This window comes from Equus quagga, chromosome 10 (assembly GCF_021613505.1).
Source record: "Equus quagga isolate Etosha38 chromosome 10, UCLA_HA_Equagga_1.0, whole genome shotgun sequence".
Lineage (NCBI taxonomy): Eukaryota > Metazoa > Chordata > Mammalia > Perissodactyla > Equidae > Equus > Equus quagga.
The window spans coordinates 4,437,945-4,443,944 of NC_060276.1; the positions used below are offsets into that span (position 1 = coordinate 4,437,945).

A 6,000-nucleotide genomic window follows, 5' to 3' on the forward strand; every position below is an offset into this window, starting at 1 on the left:
AGGGCGAATCTTCCTCCAAAAAAAAAAAAAGAAGTGATGGGAACCTCTGGAGAAGCAATCACGTCATCTCAGAGTTGATAACAGTGAAGAAGGGAAATGGCCAGCAGAGTTAGACTCAGCCTCAACTTTCAAAATCACTTATGTCTCACCACGAGGGCTACAAAGAGGTGACGACCAGCTCCAATTGTTCTCCGTCTGTCTGTGAGGGCTGTAAGGACTCTTGCTTTCTCTCACAGATCCGGAACCAACGACATGTGCAAGGAACACCTCAGGACCAGGAAGCTCAAAATGGAATCTTGACTGGAGTTTCTTATATCCTGCTTGCCATATAACCAGTATCAATGGCAGCACCCTCCTGGGGGCTCACTGAAACCAAATGCAAATCTTCCCTTTCACTGTGACCCACAAATAGTACTGACACATCATGCCCAGAGGTCACTGCGGGGCAGGTACATTTCTTATTTCAGTAAAAGAGCTCGGGCCAATTCCAAGCCTGCTGGAATGAATGCTGACCACACAGTCCTCATTTTCTCAGTCCCCACCTAATAATCTCAGAGCCATAACAAAAGTTAAGGGTCATACAAGGGAATTTCAAGTCCACCACCTAATGCTAAGAATCCCCTTTATGACCCACTTCTGCCTGCAGGGCTCCCATGAAGGGGAAAGCACGACACCCTGATGCAGCAGCCCACTGCACTGTGAGAGGCTCTGGGAAACTGTGCTTCCTCTCACACAGCGTAAGGACATGCTATCAATATCTAACAACTACCACAAGCTAAAGAAAGGGCAGCACTGTGTGTTGAGGGCTACAGGCAAGGGAAGAAGAGCTGAATGAGTTACAAACAAGGTACTTTTATTTTTACTTTCAATTATTAGCCTTCAACTTCCCTTACCCCCTCCCACCAACAAGCAAAGCAAAAACGAATCTAAACTCAAACTGCTCATGACACCAGTCCAAAACTCCAGAAGCTGGGAAGAAAAAGGGTGGGAAATCAATGTGTGAGGCCTCTCCCATCACTGGACTCAAAGAGCTTTCTTATTCATTTGCTAACTGACCATGGAAAGAAAGGCTAAGCCTGAGCTCCGGTTCATCTTGCAGTCAGGGAATATGATCTCTAGACATGCAACAGAACTGGCTGAAACGAACACATCCAAACGATTCTAAACTCCCGGGCCCTTGTCCAGTTCAAGTCACAGAATGGTTACTAAATGTCTACTGTGTGTAGAGGGCCATGTTAGGTTTCACCCGCCCAGGAAAACATCTCAAAACTCGGCCCTCTTTAGGACAAGCTTGGAAGATAAAAAAAATTAATACTGAAATACACAGGTGTTACCTATCAAGACAAGGAGTGGAGGAACAGCAATACTAAACTAATATAAGTATATGAAATTTCAAAGAGCTACTTATGGAGTCATTTCAAAATTTTGAGAGACATTCAAGTAACAAGAAAAGAGCACTCAGCACGCATTCTCTTCGAACAAGGAAGGCGGTATAGACCTGGACAGCAATCAAGTCCCTGGATTTCTTCTCATCCTAACCCCAGGAGTGCGAGCATTCAGTCTAGTGCGGATGGACCAACTCAGCAGGGCCTCAAGCTGCATTGAGGAGCTAAGGTGAGGTGTTGACTGGAAAAAGGGAAGACTCTCCTTCTGAGGCACTGCAGAAAAAGGCAGGCAATGTTCCCTGCTGCAGAGATCCACCTTACCCTCGCCCTGTGATTGTTGGCCATACAGTACTATCGTTTTAGGAATGAATACAATGGAAGCTCCTAAGGTGTACCAATGGCTTCAGGTCCATTTGAGAGGGCAATAAAACACTTGCATATTTCAGTGCTGACAGAAGAAGGAGAAGGAGGCTGAGAGGCCACACCTACAGTTACCGGGGAGATGGGCCAAGAACAGGAAGGACGCTGCCCTGTTACAGCAGTTCTCCAAATAGCGACGGCTTATATAACACATGAATGCAATAATAATAATGCCCCAAAGCGTACAAAGGGTGCTGATGCACATCTCACTCTTGGAAGAGCTCCGGGAGCTGGGTAGTGCAGGTTTTCTGAGCTCTATCTTACAAATGGAAGAGCCACCTGCAGCGAGGTAAAATGACTTGTCCCATGTTACAGAGTTAAGAAGGGGCAGAACTGGGACTTGAACCTGACTTCTGGAATCCAAACGCAGGAAGCTTTCTACCACGTCACACAGACAAAAGAATCCTTTGCCACTCCTTGTTCCTTGGCTAGAAATGGAAAGAAAGTACTGGTCCACAATGCCAATTTTCCACAGAGATGCCTGCCACATTCTTAAAAAGAAAAGGATGAGGGGCCGGCCTAGTGGCATAGTGGTTAAGTCTGCACACTCTGCTTCAGCAGCTCAGGGTTCACAGGTTCAGCTCCCACACACAGACCTACACACCGCTCATCAAGCCATGCTGTGGCAGCATCTCACATACAAAATAGAGGAAGATTGGCACAGAGGTTAGGGACAATCTTCCTCAAGCAAAAAGAGAAATATTGGCATCAGATGTTAGCTCAGCACGAATCTTCCTCACCGAAAAAGAAAAGAAAAGGATGAGACTGTCCTGGTGCTCTTGTGGAAAAATACACTGTAAACATTTAACATGAAAAACCATCCTTCAACTACAGGATGCCAACTGGATCTCACTCAACTAACTCCACCTGGGTCTCCTGGTACCCTCTCGCTTCCAAAGCAGAGGAATTAGAAGGCAGCCTCTCTTGCTCTATTCTTATTTGTAGTAACAAACAAAATATGGCCTCGAGTAATTTCTGAGTCCAAACAGTAAAGGGAACTTAACACTGAAAGATTGTGAACACTGCTGCCAATGTCACCTGAAACTAAAACCTTGAGTCAACAATGAAATGCAGAAGAATGTCTACAAAATCATGCTTACGGGATTTACAGAAGTTTATTAGGACATGCCAAGAATCATTTTCTTCTTTAAAAGAAAAGAAGGGAGTTCCATGTAGTTAAGTCAGTGAGTTAACTTTTCTTGAGTGCCTACTATGTGCAAGACGCTCTCCTAAGTACTTAACGTAGATTATCACTCAGTTCTGCCCACAACCCTTTAAGGAAGGTACTATTATTATTTTCATTTCATTTATTTGTATTTACTTATTGTTATTTCATTTTACAGACAAGGAAACTGAGGCACAGTAGAGGTAAGTAACTCGCGGAAAGCCACACAGGTAATATTAAAGCCAGGATTCAAGTCCAGAGTCAACACCCTATAGACAAATGACAGCCCCTGTCCCCTCGTGTGCCAAAAAGGAATAATGAACTGAGAAACCAGAAAATAAAGAAAGCAGAACTTCAAAGAGGTCAGAAACAGGGAAGGGAAATTACTAAAGAATAATGAAAACAACTTATTCTTTTATAAAATTGAAAAACTTTAGAAATAACAAGAAACTCTGGCCTTTGAAATCCTTTGGCCACCAGTTCAAAATGTCGCCTACTAAGCCTTGAAGAGGCTCTGCTTTTCTCCCTATTTTGGAGCCCTCAATAAGAGCGAGAACCACATGTTCTTTCGGTGGTTTTTAAACTTAACTACATTTTGTTAATTCTCCTTTCATTTTGGAACAAAGAATACTGGAGTATTTTTTATAACTTTAATCATTTTTCAGAACCTGTAAAAGTTTGAAAACTTCCTTTGAAGCCACTGAACATACAGAAGAGGAGAGAACTGAAAAGGTACTAAACAGATGAACTTTTATAGTAAGTTATCAGTAATGCCATTTTATTTGTACTCTTGCTCTTAAGAAGTTGAATGTTTCTTTACGTTAGAGCTAATTTCAAACGAACTAGCTTCTTTACAAACCACACAACACAAAGACTGACGATCATTTCAGAGGGTAGGTTCCCAGCTGAAACCAGCGTGCAGGAAGAAAACTTCTTGTGTAAGGCAGCCCGAAGCCAGCAGGCACTGGCATGGAATCAACAGCCAATACTGACGTCAGCAGAGCCTTCTATAGCTAGACTGGGGTAATACTGAGGCAGCAAGGGATTCGAAGATCGCCTCCCTGGGCGTTCAAAACCACTGACTGTTTGCAAGTAAGGGGGCAAAATGCAAGAAAACATGAGGCTGTGAGGAACTTATCATCCAAAAGGCAATCGCTGGAGAAATGATGACTCCAGAGAATCTCTGATTCAGACACATTTACCTTTTGGATTTGACTATTTGCTTTAATGGAGGAGCGGCCAACAACCTAAAATGGCAATTCAAAGTAATGCCCAAGTCACTCTCAATCATGCCAGCCTGCTGTATTGTCAACGCAGTTTCAGAGCTCTATTTTCCTTTACAGTGCTCACCTCCACTAGAAAATACATCATTATTTTTTATTGTCTGCTTCTCCACACATAAGCTCTGTCAAGCAGGGACCTCGGCAGTGGTGCCGTCTGCTGTCTTCCCAGGGCTTGGGATACTGCCCGCATACCACGGGCATTCTGGGTTCGATGAATGAATGAAACCGCTGGCAACTTGATAAATATAAGTTAGAACTTTAAGGAGCTCTAACTCTAAGGAGACCAACCATTTAATAACCCTACTAGAATCTAAAGCCCCAGTGCATGTTCCCCACTTGCAAGCACCTCAGGAGGCTGCTATTAAACACTGGCAGCACCACCGGTTTGAACCTACGCCATGGTGTAGAAGCTCTCAAGGGTAGGTTCGGTTTTGTGAGAGCCAAAGGTCATTCAGAGTCAAATCTGGTGAATAAGCGATCATGCCGCAAATATACGTTGGATAAAAGCAAAACGTCTCTATAAATTAACAAGCCTGACTGTCTTATCTGGCTGGTAAGCCAGTTTTGAAGGGAATTCAAAATGGTCTGAACCACAGCAAAATCGCTGGCTCAGTCTCAAGACTCTAAGGTGCATGGATACTTCACAAGGAGCAAAAGTGAGCTGTGACAAAAAGTACCCAGTCTAGACAGACGCCAAGATACCCCCAGAGACCTGACTTGCGACACTAGCTTTGCTAAGTTGCCCCGAAGCCTAGGTCACGTTAGTTACCCTCTCTGGGCCTCGGTTTCCCCATCTGGGAAACAGATGAACTATATGAACTTCAAGATCTTAATCAATTCTAATATGTCATGATTCCATTCTTGTGAAGGTCTAGCATGTCTGTTTAAAAGCCAGTCACAATCCACTTTGCCTCATACTTTGTGTCTATAAAGCCCATAATATAATTTGTGCAGCAGATTCATTTCATATTTGCTTAGGCATAAACTAAAATTAGTTTTCACTTCCTGAGCACAGCAAAAGACAGCTAAGGGAGGCAACCCGGCAAAGGGCGCTTGCTCGTGCCTGTGCATACTTCCGACTGCGTATCAGGGAACTAACCGTTCCCTCTCAGATCTTCCCTCAACTGTTGCAAAAGCAGATAAACCTCTCGTGCGTGACACAGAAACACTGGCGGAGAAGGCGGATCGAGGATTCGCGGCCAGTGCCGGATGCGGCGGCTCCACAGGACCCACAGGGATGCGCCGGGCACCCACCCCGAGCGGACAGCCAGGGCGAGGACCAGCCGAGGCGCGTCGCCGCCCGGCCCGCTCGCCGCCCCGGGACGGGGAAGCAAAGTCCGGGCAGCGGCCGCGACGCCCCCACCCCCGCCCCGGCCCGCCGGCCCGGATTCCCATCCGACCTTCGCCCGCCGCCGGCCCGGGACCTCGGGTGGGGAGAAACAGGGAAGCTGGAGGCACCTGCCTACTGCTCGCCGGCCTCAGCCCCGGTCGGCGGGGACAGCGAAGACGCTCGGACGAACCGCCGCCCCCCCCCCGCCGCGGTTGCTGCGAGGCCCCGCGGGCCCCGCAGGACCCACCGGCCCGGCGAGTCCCAACTTCCTCCTCCCGGCCCCCGCACCACGGATCCCCGCAGCGCCCGGCTCAGAGCCAAGCCAGCCGCGAGCGCAAACCCACCTCGGGCTCCGGGCGCCACCGCCGTTGCCAGGCTGCTCGGCTCCCGGGCCCCGCTCCGCCCCCTCCAGGGCCC

General features: G+C 47.1%; 1 protein-coding gene across 2 annotated transcripts in view; it reads right to left on the minus strand.

The window, feature by feature from the left end:
- Positions 1-5,974, minus strand: part of MTM1 (myotubularin 1) — a 97,955-nt gene extending 91,981 nt beyond the window's left edge. For both annotated transcript variants that reach the window (XM_046673875.1, XM_046673874.1), the window contains exon 1: positions 5,928-5,974. The gene's annotated coding sequence lies outside the window, so the exon portion shown is untranslated. The remainder of the gene's footprint in view (positions 1-5,927) is intronic.
- Between the last annotated feature and the right edge of the window lie 26 nt (positions 5,975-6,000).